The 15,416-nt window shown below is 42.2% G+C and overlaps 1 protein-coding gene across 8 annotated transcripts in view; it reads left to right on the top strand.

The window, feature by feature from the left end:
• The first annotated feature begins 810 nt into the window (after positions 1 to 810).
• Positions 811 to 15,416, top strand: part of sulf2a (sulfatase 2a) — a 45,932-nt gene continuing 31,326 nt past the window's right edge. For 3 of the 8 annotated variants that reach the window (XM_042405677.1, XM_042405682.1, XM_042405678.1), the window contains exons 1-4: positions 1,455 to 2,245; positions 2,379 to 2,438; positions 3,201 to 3,278; positions 13,016 to 13,146. The gene's annotated coding sequence lies outside the window, so the exon portion shown is untranslated. Of the gene's footprint in view, positions 827 to 1,207; positions 1,342 to 1,454; positions 2,246 to 2,378; positions 2,439 to 3,200; positions 3,279 to 13,015; positions 13,147 to 15,416 lie in introns of those variants that run through there. The other 5 variants (XM_042405679.1, XM_042405675.1, XM_042405680.1 and 2 more) reach the window with 4 other exon arrangements.

Below are 15,416 nucleotides of genomic sequence, written 5' to 3'. Positions count from 1 at the left end.
GGTTATTACTCTGTCTCTGTTGCTCTCCCATGGTTCTAGGATGAGTTTATGTAATCTAAGCAGACCCCCCCCCTCCCCCCCACCTCCACACATACACCCCCTTTAGCCTCGAGGGCAAGAGATGTCAGATGCTGCTGTCATGTCTCATTTACACCTATTGCTTGAATGAATAGAACAGTGCTGTCTATGATACTAATCTTCTTGAGCTGAGGTTCCTTTCCTAAAGTTAACTGACTTAATCTGGTCGATACCAATCATAAACTCTTGAATGATGCAGCATTTATTCATAATGATTATAAACTGGCTAAGTTATACCATTACCACATCAAATTTGGACACCAAAATCCTTCTTGTGTAAAGTAAGTAATGTTTGAGGCATTAAAGTCTAAGATTTAAAGGAGGCTATGACTGGGTGTGTGTACAGATTAAGGTGAATATTTGCCACCTACAGCTACAGTAACTAAATCCACAGATTATTTAAAGTGTTCTTTCCACAAAAAGGAGATTTTCTGATTGAGGTAACAGGATTAAGTTATTATGATAGATTATCCCACACACCTCAAAAATGTAAATTCACTCACCTAGTCAACTACAGCACAAACTGTCTTTATGTCATGTAAAAACATCACAAATACATTCACACGTTTTTCCCTGTCCTGCCAGCTGAAACTAAACCAGAGCCAGTCATCCAGCCTGCTTGGACCTGCTACTTGTGAGAATAATATGAACTGGTGGCGCCCTCTTGTGCGTCAAAGGGGTTAATGTGAAAATGACCTGAGAATTCTACCAGACTTCCTACATATTTAAACTAATCTGGACTAACTTGGTGACCCCTGTAGCCTATAAAACCAGTTAAATACAAACCTGTTTTTAATGGCATCAATTTTAAATGTCGTAGTAGGAAAAGTGCAACTGATAACATTGATTATAGTGATAGTTCTAGTGACCAAATATTGTGCATATTTGTCTTTGTCTCAAATGGTAAATCATACAACACCTAAATGTTATGGAGTCATCATGTTATTACTTGTGCTTTCCCTGCTATGACAAAAATAAAAATATCTACATGGAAAAGACTTTATGTTGAATCACTGGTCGAAGCACCGAATAACAATTTAAGTATCATAACGCTTACTAACTAAACATTAGTTTATGCCTGCCCAGTGACCTCACTTTTTTGCATTTTTTAAACTCGGACCCTATTTTCCTCTCATTTGTGTCCAACTGACTAATGAGGACAACGATTTTTGAAATTGGTCCAGTATTGAACGAGAGCGCTGCAGCCAACAGCCGCGAAACGGGCTGCAACGTAATCCGACGGGACCATAGCTCCCTGTCAATGTATGTCCACTTAAAAGGCTTGTTTTTACCACTGACAGGCTCAGATTGTTATTATAAGTGTCTGACAACATTATAGAAAGGACTATACAGAGAATTCTTTTTCTTTACCTATTGTCTGTTTGTTATTGTGTCTAACCAAGTCTCTCTCAAGGGGAAGTCTCATTCTGAAATCTCGCGCACGCATAATTGGATTGAATTAGTGCTTCTTCTATTTTATATTGTAACTAACATAACAAGGAACACATGAAAAGAAGTCAACAGAGCAAAGTGGCTGTAGCAAACTGAACAACATGTTTCTACATTTTTGAGAGGCACAATATAAGTATAGAATTATGAAAAAGAAACATATAAAACTAAATTTCACCAGTGTGAGGCAGGACTGTACAACGAGTCAGGTTGACTGAAAGCAGGTAGCAGTAATGCACCTGAATAGCATTTACAAAGAAGAAGAGGGAAGTAGGAGACGTTTTTGAATAAAATTTCCATAAAAATATTAATATATAATAGAAGAAGCACTAAAGCACTTCAAACAGTAATTTATTAATAGTCCCTGAGTGAAACCCTGTGGTTTAGAGCGAGCTCTGAGGTCAGCTAACCAACCTCTGACTGCCATCACTGAAGAGGCCGCTGCATCCGCAGTGAACGTCCCCCAGAGGAGCTCTGTAGAGCCGGAGCTAGAGAGGACTGTTGGCTCCACATACACCTCACATACATCTCCTCCTGTCTCTCTCCATATTACTCTGTTAGCTGCTACGACCCATAAACAGTGAAGTGCAGTTTTATATGACCGGTGTGGCGAGCTACTCATCCAAAGTCCCATTTTATTGGATGAACTTTTGTAAAAGCCTGTGAGTGAGTCATCCAACATTTGTTTTACAGGAAGAGAAAAGACAAGGATTTTGATGTAAGTATACTCTGATACTGATTTTTGACATATATTTGGCATATAACAAGAGATAAATGAACTAATAACACAGGGACACAGGATTAAAACTGGAAAAACGTATTTTTCTTTTCATTTCACTTTCATACATCAGTAGAGGGCGCTGTGGAACAACATCAGGCCGAGGAGAAGATGGATGAAGCACAAACAGCAGGTAGAATGTAAACAGGTGTAAAGGTCTACATTTGTCTCATTTAAACGCTTAATACATTAAACTAAACTAAAACAAAAAACTTTCCATAAGGACAAAGGAAGCTAATAATTATCACCTGTAAAAACAAGCTAATTCATCTAAAATAACCTATGTATCCATAATAGGTTGGTACTAGTTTCTCAATGAATGTCTTTTTAAAAGTTAAGTCACATGAAAAGTAAAGTACCCTGAGGCAGTGTTTCAATTTTTTAACTTGTGACTTAAATTTACTCTGGGGTTTACAAGGTTAACAAACATTGTGAATTCAGTTTTTGCGGTTGCAGAGTTGTCTTGCATGCAGAGGAACAGTTACATCAGACTGTAAGTCTGTGAATTTGATATTAATAGACTGTGAGTGATGTTTGGTGATTCAATAGACCGAATGAATTATAGATGAATATGTCCTGGAAAATATTACTCTAATCTCTATACAAAACATTAGAGACCTCGAGAGCTGTTTTAGCCTGAGCTTCCTCCAGTCTGCCTCAAGACACCCAGCCAAGGAAAGAGACGGGCTGGTGTCTGTCATAAAATACTCCCACTGTTTCTGTGATCTTCTCTTGCACTTTCTCTCACATACACACACACACACACACACACACAGGTCAGTGGCATGGCTCGGCCAGTTGTTTGGTGTATTTGGGACATCCGTGTCTCAGAGCGGCTGTCACAGTAAGGTCATTCACTCACAGAATTACAAATACTCTCTTATCCTTTTTATAGATTTTTATAGCAGCTCTGCCTGACAGAGGCCTCAACCAGAGAGAGGCTGAGCTGAGCTGCTGAAGTCATGCACACAAGGTAGGAGAGATTACTGATTATGGAAATATATTGAATCATTTCCAAAATTTTACTCAAAAAGACAAATTACAGAAGTATTAGTAGTAAGATGTAACAGTAATCATTATGAGGAATGGCTCTTTTCAGATTGTTAAAATCTAAACAGCAGTTTAAAGGATAAAGTTGGCAGTTTTCTATATTTTTCTTGTTGTCAACAAATCTCATGCAGAGCCAAACCAACAATGAATTGATCTACTTAAAAGTATTGTGTGTGTATCCAAAGCCTGATATTCCTCTGTGCCCCAGACCTCTGTTGTTGTCCAAAAAGTGGTAAAAACATGTCAATGAGCCACACAGCTGCACTGGGTGATATGTTCCTTCACCACAAAGATTACGGTTACAGTAGCTTGTTTAGAAATGGCTCCAAAGAGTAATAACAGCAATTATGTTTTCAGTCTCAGGAGAGAGGTTCCTTGTACGGCAGATGCTGCTGCGCATGTGTGGGAACGAGGTTTTGTTTAGAGAGCTTTGCTAGTTTGCTCTGCTACATAACACAACCTCTTGACTTTTAACTGAAGTTCTTTGAGGCATTTGTAAGGTAGCACAAATTTAAGAGGTTGTGATATGTAGCACAACAAGCTAGCGAAGCTCTGTAGAGAGAACCGTGTTCCTGCATAATGTTGTCTACCGTACAAGGAACCTCTCTCCTGAGACTGAAAACATAATCGCTAGTATTATTCTTTGGAGCCATTTCTAAGCAAACTGCTGTAACCGTAATCTTTGTGGCGAAGGAACGTGTCACCCACTGTGTGATATGACTCACTGACGTGCTTTAAATAGTTTTTGGACAACAACAGAGCTCTACAGCACAGCGGAATAAGATATATCAGGCTTTGGATACACACACAATACTTGTAAGTAGGATCAGTTCATTGTTGGTTTGGCTCTGTACACGAGATTTGTTGACAATAAGAAAAATATAGAAAACATCACCAGCTTTATCCTTTAATGTTGTAGCTGCTCCCAGATACTTACTGAGTGTATTGTATGTTTGTATCTGCAAATTCACCTGTAACTACAACAGAGATTTTTTTTTTAAAGAAATAGATTATAAGTATGAAGTAAGTGACTGCACTTATTAACTTTCCACCTTTGCTAATTATCTAAAATCTGGGATGTAACCTTTTTGAAAACTCTATGTTACTCTTTGTCTCCCACTGTAACTAATTATTAGTTAGCAACAAGTTAAATTCTAACATAGAGAGTCAAGAGACAGGTGAGAAGTCCTCTACAAATGTTTTCAAGGTATGTCAAATCTCACAGTGTAAATGTGCTTTACCTTGTATAAATCTCTATGAGTAAATTCATGGAAGTATGAGTAATGTGATTATTCCTGTACTCATTATAAGCGTACAATATGTCGTTGCAGGTAGTGCAAGTGATAATCAGATTACTCTAATCTAATTATGTGTTGCACCTCACTCCTCAGCCTTTTCATGTGCGTTATAAATTCACCTCATCTCCACAGTTGAATTCTCTAGTGCACGCTGAGCTCGCTGTGTGTTGAACACAAGGTTGCCTCTCCTCTGCTGGTGTGCCTTTGTCTCCCTCCCAGTCTCTCCTATCCATCCATCTGTGCTCTTCCCTCCCTGACTTTGTCTCTCCTCTGAGTGTGTTCCAGCCACATTGTGGTTTGAAGTGTTTCTGCTTCTAATGAGCCAATTGTTCTTGTGTTTTGTTCCCCTCGGGGAGTGTTGTGTAGCTAACAACATTCTGCTCACAACCATTTTAAAACATATTCACTGCACCGGGGAGGGATTGAGGCCAACAAAACAATAATGCCTCGGAGCATGTACAAAATGAAAAATGTGTTAATGACAGTCGCACTAGCTAAGTGACAGCGCATTCTTTTCCTGTCAATTAGACCTCGGTTATTCAAAAGCAATTTGCAACTCCCTGCAGAGTAAAATGTGTGCCATCTCCCAGGCCTTACTCTGTGATTGTGCGAGTGATGTATTCATTCCATTTCTCCGTGTGCGTCCTAGTTTGAGACATTCAAATAATATTAAGGTTAGAGACAAGCCGCAGCGCTCTATCCACATTGTGTTCTTCCTGTGAAAACAGAGAAAAGTATCTTTTTTCAGGTGTGTGTGTTTCTTTCTGCATGCTCAAGTGTGCCCATGACCGTGAACTAGGGGTATTGATACAGCTGGCATTCAGCACCCTGATTAATTGCCATGGCATTTGGCTGTTCTCGGTAAATGTCACATCCCATGCTGAGTGCTTGTTTAATGGATGTCTGCCCATCGTAGGCCCAGCATCGGCGCTTCCTTCCTTTAGTCTCCCTCCATCTTTCTCTCCTCTTCCCTGTTCTCCTCCGCCTCTTCATTAAAAGGCTAGCTGTGCTTCATCAGCAAGAATGAGCGGACTGATCCCGTGCAGCTCGGATGTCCATACTCTTGACAGTTTTGTCCAGTGTGGGCTTGCCGTACAGAGCCTCCTCTATTTCTGACAGTGCCAGTTCAAAGGGAGCTTAAGGTTATGTTCTCTCCCTTCTTCGCTTTAATCTACAGTAAATGTGTAACGATAAGAGCTGGGAAAGAGCTCTACCTTCAAGTGTGCATATCCCCTAAGACCCAATTTCAGTTTGTCTCTATATCTCTAAGAAGAACAAAAAGATATGGAGAATTAGCTTTCGTCCTCAAGTGAATTAGTTTGCTCTATCTTAATGAGGTTTGCCATGTCAGAGGGAACAGTTCAGAGCCTGCATGCTAAACAGACAGAAATTGGAATAGAGTATTAGCTCCTTAACTGCAAAAATACCTTCTCTCTCCAGCTCTAATTCCAGCACAGCCATGCAATTACCCTTATATACAATTTTATCTTGTCACTTCCAAATGGGAATAGAAGACCAAGCAGAGAAGAAATCATCTTGTGTTTTTTTTTTTTTTTTTTCTTTTTGGAAAACTAATTCCAAAATCTAATTAACTGCAGAAAAACATGTCACCAGTTTGGCTGGAAACATCGAACGTAGTTATGCAAATGGGCCCAAGGACTGTAGAATGTGATTTGACAGAATCTCATTCTGGATGGTACGAGGCCAGATAGAAAGATTACTCAGCCGCATCTGAGTGGAGGCAAACAGGAAGCGATGAGCCTGGTAATTTATTGTGTTGGTATTTCTCCTGTTTTAACTTCAGACAGCTCATTAAGGAGCTAGGTGTCACCCAGCCGGACAGAAAAGACAGACAGGAGCGTTTCTCTAATGGGTCCTCCTCTGCTCTGTCTGCATCAGCTCTTTTTTTGCCTTTTGCTTTGCGGGTTTAATCTCTGACTTCTTTAATATGAGGTGCCAAATAAGATTTTACACAATTCATCATTTTGCTCCCTCACGGGGGAGAGCGGGATACCATTTCATCCTCCCACTTGTCTTTAGTCTGCTTACAGGGCTGTTTCAGGGCGGCCGTGGAGAGATGGCCAGAGGGCTGAGATAAGGAGAGGAGGTCTGTCTTACATTTTTTAGGACATGATGCTGTATTGTGACAGTTTGATTTACAGGTGTCACTCTGCTGTAGCTGGCTGGTGTTACTGTTGGCAGACATTGGTCCATATAGTTACAGAGTGCTGAAACTCAGTTAACAGTTGTCTTTACTAATAGGTGTGCATGTTCAAATACACACACAATGAGGACTTAACACAGACTTTCTAGCGATAACTTCGTCAGAGCTACGCTCAAACCCAAAACTAGCCTCTGGGAAATGTTCAGGCAAGCAAAACATCCTCACTTTCAAGAGTTTTATCTGAGAAATAAGTATAAAAATGTACATACTCACACACTATGAGAACGCCCCCCCCCCCCCTCCATGCAGCAGTGACCTTTTGTCGTGATATCAGCCCTGACACCAGGCTCTTCAGGAGCGCTCCTCACCCCTTGGCAGCTCCTGATTGCATGCCAGTGAGTGTTTGTTTGCAGACACGCAGAGCAATACAAAAAAGAGGCGAGGTCCACTTTGGTACAAACAAGTAATTAATTATTGAAGACACCAAACATGACTGCTTGCTAATCTACATAGTCGTTTAAAGCCCCCTGATTTATAATTCAGGCCCTTCTCTCACTCCACTGAGTCCTGAGATTGGAAAGCTGCTCTTGAGAGTGCTTGAAAACTTCACTGTGGGCGTGCAAGGTGTGTGTTTTCAGTGAGGGTCCTGTGTGACTGTGTGCATGCATATTTATGTGTGTTCACAAGTATGCATGTGGTGGTCCGGATTAAAATGAACAAAAAGTTGAACATGTGAATCAAGCAAGTTCACACAAATGTTCATTTAATCATATTGTGAAATTCATCACTGTTTCAGGGTAATTCAGTTCTTCTGTGTAGCCGCCCTCACAACGTTTTAAAGTGATTACAAATGTATTTGTGCTAAAAACACTGGGGTGCCTTGTTAGACAAACCCACAAGCGCTTCTTATTTAATATGTGTGGCAGATATTACACTGAGTGCTGTACATTAGGAATGCAAATAACAGCGTCAAAGGGGTTTTAGTTAATTAGCTGGAGATGAGATCCTGGCTCTAGCCCATAGCGGCTTGTGTTCCTCGGGACCACAGACCTCAACAGGGGGCCGCTCTTTGATCTCTGGATCCCACGGTCTGCTAACGGTTCCTCAACCTCTGCAATGCCTGCCGCACATGGACAGATGGGAACGGAGTGTGTGTGCAGGACTGATCCAATCTGCTCTGATTTTTTTTTTTCACTATAACTTTCTTTACGGTTAGTTTATGAACAGGCATATTGAGCTGAATACACTTCTAAAGTTTGACCAGTTCATGTTGCTTGTCTGTAAAAGATGCTTTGATTTTTCTTCTCTTTAGTAATATAGATAAAAAACACATATGCTGGCACTATATCAAAGGGAATACAACATTTCAATTTGGTTTCAGTTCTTTCAGCAAAGATTTGATTCATCTTAAAACGACACATTCTGCTCATGATTTGACTCAACTTGATGTGAATTTCAATGCCTCCGAACAGTGCAAAAGCTCTACAAATGTGAATTGTAAAAGGCGACTAAACTGATTCTTTCAACAATAACTAAATACATGTTAACAATAGAGAAAAGCACTATTTCAAAGGCTCACATTTATATCCAAGGACAAACAACGGCTCAGTATGTGCTAGTACGTGGGGGACGAGGCGTGAACAGAAGAAGAAATATGTCAGAGCAGGCAGACAGGTTTCAACATTAGTACTGCAGTGAAAAAATATACAGAATAAAATATACGGCAGAAATGAATCAACTTTTCAAATCAATGCAGTTGTCTCTACAACCTTAAAGTGATGCTTCAATGTTTTTTATAAACCCCTAATGCTCAGTGGAAGATTTATTCCTTCCAGACTTGAATACACTTCCCCCTGCTGGCTGATCATCAAACAACACGGGCTCCGTCAGCAGGACTGACAGGGTGTCCCATTTCTAATTACTATGTACTAATTCACCATGTACTAATGTTGACAACATACTGTTTTGGCAGATGGAGAACACGAGAAATCAATGTGCTGTAGTGTTTTGTACTAACAAGGAATGATACAAGCCATGTGGGACGTCAATGAAGCTGCAGTTTGGGAACAAAATTTCAAACTTGGTGTAACTAATAGGATTACTAATGGCTGTGTTTCAGTTCCATGGCGCTGATATTGTGTGTAGTAGATCACTTACATAGCTAAAAGGAGACCTTAATGGCTTGTAGCCCTCGTTATTCCTCGTTAATGTGATTAGTAACACCTGTGCCTGTCCTGCTATGACAACCAAAATGTGCGCAGTTAGAAAAGTCTTTATTTTCCTTTTTTCCAGCTGTCAGCAGCTCTTTTATTTCTGTTGTGCATTGCATCGTGGGACGACGGTATCCATCTTAATCAAATTTGACACTTAAGTAGAAATTCTGACTTTTTTAAGTATACCTGAGTTGGACATTTTTCCAGTATGAATGCACTACATACTCAAAATGTTGTTAGAATAAATATACATATGCAGCTGGGACACCATGTTGGCGTTTTTTTTTTTTGTTTTTCCTTAGATTTATGTCCGTCTGCACATCTGCCTGTGTTGTTATTTGTCCTTGTCATTTCCAGAGATACTTTACAAGAACGAGGAGAACTTAAACACATCGCAGACAGTCTCAGGAGGGTGCTACAGGAAAATCTACACTCTGTAGTACAATTAAGGAGGACAAAGGCTCTTTTACACTTGCTCTGTTGGAGATTTCACGTTTTGTTGCAAAGCTTTTAGTCAGAGACTTCATCCAGACGTTCCTCTGTCTGAAAAACGTCTGTGACCAACAGCCTGGCAATTAAATTTGAAATCTGCAACGGAGGAAACTTTGCTGAAGCCTCTATTCTCTTTAATTGTGCCACTCAGAGTTGTGGGACACTCATGAATGAATTATCACATCACCTCAGGATACAGAACCAACTGCTGGAAAACGATGGTTGCTCATAACCGACTTATTAACTATTTATATTTTCAATGGTATAGTGTGATGTGACGGTGACAGAAGGGATGAAATACATAAGCGGGAGAATACATTAGACGTGACAGGATGATGTGTGGCGTGCATCATTGCCGGGTTGTAATGATGTCGGGGTATTCGGCTAATCCCTGCCTGGCATTCTGACGACCTCCTGCACCACGGGACCTCGAGCGGAGTCCAGGAGCAATGAGCACAGCTGCAGAATGTGACTGATTCAACTATTTGCATTTGTAATTAGCCAAGACTGTTGTCCTCTGGACATATGCTTCTAATGTTTGTGTGTGTTGGAGTGTTGTTTTTATCTCATATTGAAGACATATTTATTAAATATGTTTGAGCCTGTAAGAACTGAGCATGAGGATGCAGCTATGCTTACAGGTTAGACGGCCTTTTTACTATTCTACCTGCAGTAGTAGAGTCAATCTGTCAATCCTGTGTCCTTGAGTCCCCACATTGTCAGCTCCTGGGTTCTTCTCCACTGCTTCTCCCTTTTTTATTCCTCTCTCTATCTTTGTTTCTCTCCATAATGTAGCTATGGTGATATAGAGTTGTCACAATGCACAGGACCCACTGGCACACACACACATATACACACACACACACATATTCATCCAGGGAATCACAGAATGGATGGAGGCATGGTGCGGGGGGAACTGTGTGTGGTGGTGGAGGGAACTCAGCCTTGAACCATCTAGTCCAAACCCAGAGAATAATAGGAGGAGTGCTCTCAGAGATAGAGAGAGCTGGCGAGAAGGAGAAGACAGTGAGGGGGTCTGCCTCATTTGCACTGAGTCCTCCCCTCTTCACGCAGCCAGCTGACAGGGGATATTTTTATCAGCCTGGCACACACAGTGCAGAAAAGGAACAAATTCATTTGTAACAGCACACTCCCAGCCAAGGACAATATCTCAGCAGGATAGAACATAGCTGTCTTTCTGCACTATCAGAATAGAAATCATTCATTCTTATTTATGCACCTGCCTGCGTACTATCATGCAAAGGTGGCCTCGCCCACTTTGTGTCCAATGGAGCAGAAAACAGAAATGCTAAATGTGTTCCCCAAGGACTGAACCCTCTCTATAGACATGCAGACATTTGTATTCATTTTGTGTTAGTCTCTGTTTGTTTTGTCTTTCAATTTATCTCGACCCACTGTGGAGATTTTCCTCTGGTTCCTCCATTAAAGCCTGTGGGGTTGATATATAAGATATCAACCTGTAATGGTAGTTTACATGAGGAAACTTTACCCTGTTCATATACAGCGGTTGGACTGAGGATGCATCTGTTGATCTGTGCTAAACCCAATTAGAAGTCAGCGAGATGACACAGCTTAAGTGTGCGTGAGAGCGATCAGAGAGAGGGAGCTGGAGCATGAATAAACCATGTGCTAAAGTGGTGTCACTGGGCTGCTGTGTTGGCATGTCGGCACCGCTCAGGAAAAACATGGCCGTCTCTGGGGCATTGTCTGTAATCCAGCATATTAGAGCATCTAGATGCCTCCTTTATGTAAGCAGTCTCACAGTCTCAGACATCATCTGATATGCATACCGTGGTGGAAAATAATAATAATAATTTTCCAGTAGTATAGTTTGTTTTAAGATAATAATGAATAGTATTAGAACAGGCTAATCCATTCTTACAAAGGGCTCGTGGGTCTGATTGGCTTGAATGACAATGTTTTTTTTTTTTACCAGGATTAGTGTTGAATGCACCTGACATTGAAACAGAAAATAAAATATTCTTTATCCTCAAATGCAATGCAAATCCCTGCCTCTGAATAGTTTTTTTTGCATCTGCAAGGGACAGTCATGGCCAGGAAAAAATGCTGTTTGATTTTTTCAGAGCAGCATGGTTTCATCTCTTTGCGGTGACACAAATACCGTTGTGTGCCAAGCTGACAGATAGATGATCCATTGAAGGCATTGTAATTGAAAACACTGAGAGGGGGTGGACAATTAATCTCTCTTTCTCACCATGCTTCAAATTTCCATGGAGAAATACCTCGAAATGCAGATAATAGATAAGAGCGTTATTGATTAGATGGGGTGGGAGGAGAGGCGAGGAGGTGCAGAGGTTCTCCATCACTAATCTCTCTGGCTGTGACTGCATCTAAATAACCTGCAGAGAGGGATAAACAGGCGCATCCATCATGGGACGGCTGCTGTGGACAGTGATGGATGCCTCCACCCTCCGCCACCCTCCCCCGCACCTCTCCCTCCTGGTCAGGGGATAGGAAGTGACACGGGCACTCAGGAGAAATACCTGGCTTAAACCAAGCAGGAAAAGCTTACTTTAGCTCTGTTGTGATGGAAGGATTCAGGGCAGGTTTTGTTTGTGCGTCTGTGTGAGTTTGTTGAATTGTCCCCTGTCCTCCGTCCCCACGTCTCTTTGAGTTTGTAGGATTATCCGTCTTGATAGATCCTGTTTGTTTTGTCAAAGAGGAAATTGGTTTTGTGGATTTGTGTGAGAGAGTGTGTGTGTGTGAAGTCACCCATATATACCTTTTGTGCGCCTGTGTATAAATTGATTTGGGTGTGCGTTTTCTTTTCTATCTGCATGCCCATGCACTGTGAGCCAAATCCCCCGTGCTGCCCAGACCCAGTGAGCAGGCGTGCCCACGCCAGCTCGCCTCAGAGGTGCCAGCCTGATAGATATGGTGTGTGTGTGCCAGGCTGTGCCTTCCCTCCCCACCCCTGCAGCATTAAGATTGATCCCTCGTTCCCTCCCATTCCTTTCTCTCTCACTCCTCTGTGTGCCTCTGCCTTTATGAGACTGTGAATAGGTGAAGCTCACAGGCTCCAGCAGATGGCCGGAGCTGCCCTGTTTCACTGTCTCACACACACACACACACACACACACACACACACACACACTACTGCTGAATGAGAGCCTAGAGAGAAAGAGAGGAAGAGGCAGAGGAAAATGTGAAAGAGTAGAGAAAGAGAAGAAACAGGAAGCAACACACGAGAAGAAAAGCTAAAACTAATAGAAACAGGGAGAGCAGGCGAGGAATAACAGAGAGAGAGGAAGATGGAAAAGCAGAGGGAGAGATAGAGCAACAGCCAGAATATGCTAAATGAGGAGAGAAAGAGAAGAGGACAGAAAGGCTGCCGAAAAAGGGAGTGAGGGCGAAATTGAATTGTAGATTGAGGGAGCCTCTCTCCTCCCTCTTTCCCTCCCTCTTTTATTTATCTCATGTGACACCACGCCTCCCTCCTTTCACTTGTCAGTGCATCTATAACAGTGAGCTGTCTGCACCGGGCTGCGTGGGGGGTGAGACGAGCTCCTCACTCTGCCAGCGCAAGAGACCGGATCTGAACGGACCGGACAAGACTGGATGGTACTAGACTGGTCAGAACAGGTGTGTGAATTTTTCTTGTGTGTGTGCATGTGTGTATATGTGTGTGCATTTCTTGATAGATGACAGAGGGCAGCGTGTGTATCCCTCAGTATGTGATCAGCTTGTTCCTCCACAGGACTTGCTTCCAGAGTAGCGTATGTAGAAGGTACAGTGCTGGAGCTTTGCCCTAGTTTACACTTGAATGCTCTGATCCGTTCTGTTCGCCTCTGAGATTTATGCATGGAGTCGCTAACGGCACTGCTCATCAGGGTAAGAGAGATCAGACCCCTCTTTCATCGGACACACTGGACTCTTTTCTCGGAGTAAGAATCAGAGCAGCGTGGAGAGGTGCTGCTGTTTATGTGGTGGAACAAGTTGGTAGTTTTTGGGCTAGATGCTGTTGTCATGTACAGTGTCTGCATTTGGTTTAAAAGTGTCCGTTTTTAAAGTGATGTTGATGTTTCTATATAGCTTGTACGCTGCTGTAGGACAGTTATTATATTGCTGTCGTGTTGAGAATCTGCGAGAATCCACTTTAATCAGTGAAACAAGTCAGTACAGCTCTCACAGCTCTTTGGTGTTGAATCCAATTCGTGATTGGTTGTCTTCCTGATTCACACGCCGTGGTGTTTTGAAATATGGAACATTCATTGTCTCAGCATTGCTTTGTATTTACTCAGCCAAATATAATCCTGACTGTTGCTGAATGTGTGTGTGGGGGTTTAAAATTAGAGCAAAAACAACAACTACAGCAGTGGAAAAATATCACTTTTTCCAGAGTCAGGACAGGTCCAGTTTTGGATTGTTTACCTTGTGGGGATCTTTTTTAGAAACCGAGGAGGTATCGGCCACTCAGCATTCATTCGTTTAAAGGACCAGTGTGTTAGATTTAGTGGCATCTAGTGGAACGGACTTGGCAGAAATGGAATATAATATTCATAAGTATGTTTTAATTAGTGTATAATCACCTGAAAACTAGAATCGTTGTGTTTTTGTTACCGTAGAACAATGCCTTCATATCTACATAGGGAGCCAGTCCTCTTCCACGGAGCCCGCAATGTTGCACCACCATGTTTCTACAGTAGCCCAGAACAGACAAACCAAAGACTGGCTCTAGAGAGGGCCTTTCGTGTTTTTCGTGAGTTTGCCGTAGATTCTCCTACACGCCTGGAATAGGAGGGTGAGGAGAGGTGTATTAATTTGGTTGCAATCTGCAACCTCACCGCTAGATGCCACTAAATCTCACACACTGGTCGTTTAAGAGTAGCCATTACAACAGTTGCAGCTGCTGCCACTCCTATAGAAGCCTTTTCGGCTTTAGTCTACGTAGCTAGTCCCAGTGAATGTACTCACTATCAGTGTTTTGTCAATAGCTTTATGGGTCAAAAGGCTGTGTCATCAGCAAGTGGTGGTGGTTAAGAGCAGCAGAGTGGAGATGGTATTGGGGAGGGGGGGGTGGGGGGGGGGTGGGGGTAAGTGCACTGACCTAGAGGCTGAAATATTTATGATAGAGCCGCGTGGTGTTGTGGCGATATGAGTGGATGGATGAATGAATGCAGGGATGGAGGGATGAAGGGATAGAAGGAAGTAAGGAAGCTTCTGAGATCTGTTCTTTAAGCATTCATTATTTATCACAACGCACTCTGCCATGGAAGCTCTAACCCCCACATCAACTGGCCTCTTTTCTCACTGAGATGCCAGTGGACTGAAGGAGGATGCTCCTGCTAAGTCTACCTGTTAGCTAGTCCCCAGGCATGTTGAGACTGCAGCTGCACGCTACACAATCTGCTCACACACACACACAAACGCACCTGCATGCACTCAGATGCACATAACATTTTGTTCAGATTTTTGTTTACACACACTAAGCTGTAATTGCATGGTTAAACTCACTGATGTACTTATTTGCAGTGCATTACATATAACTGGTGTAAATTTGTACCCATGCTCATATAACACACATACACACACATTTTGAGTTTTTATTTAGCTCCCATCTTTCTCATTGCCATTTTTCTTCTTGAGTTGTTCACTTCTTTCTGAGACACACACACAATCAGTGGGAGTGACGACCTTGAGACCTGTTGATGTTGTTTGCGGCGGCCGTGCTGTGAATACATAAGAGGCCATGTGGGACCCCCGGCGAAAATGGGGCGCTTGACATGCCGTTTGTAAAAATGGCTGGAAAATGTGCAGGAGGGCTGGCGATGCAGTTGAAGGGAGACACAGGCATGAATATGTATTGTATGCTAATGCCGCACGCCGAGGCTGTTGACTCAAGCTGTTCATGA

Source organism: Thunnus maccoyii, chromosome 3, assembly GCF_910596095.1.
Source record: "Thunnus maccoyii chromosome 3, fThuMac1.1, whole genome shotgun sequence".
In the NCBI taxonomy this organism is placed as follows: domain Eukaryota; kingdom Metazoa; phylum Chordata; class Actinopteri; order Scombriformes; family Scombridae; genus Thunnus; species Thunnus maccoyii.
The sequence above is the reverse complement of the archived record's forward strand: the minus strand, read 5'-3'. Positions and strand labels throughout refer to the sequence as shown.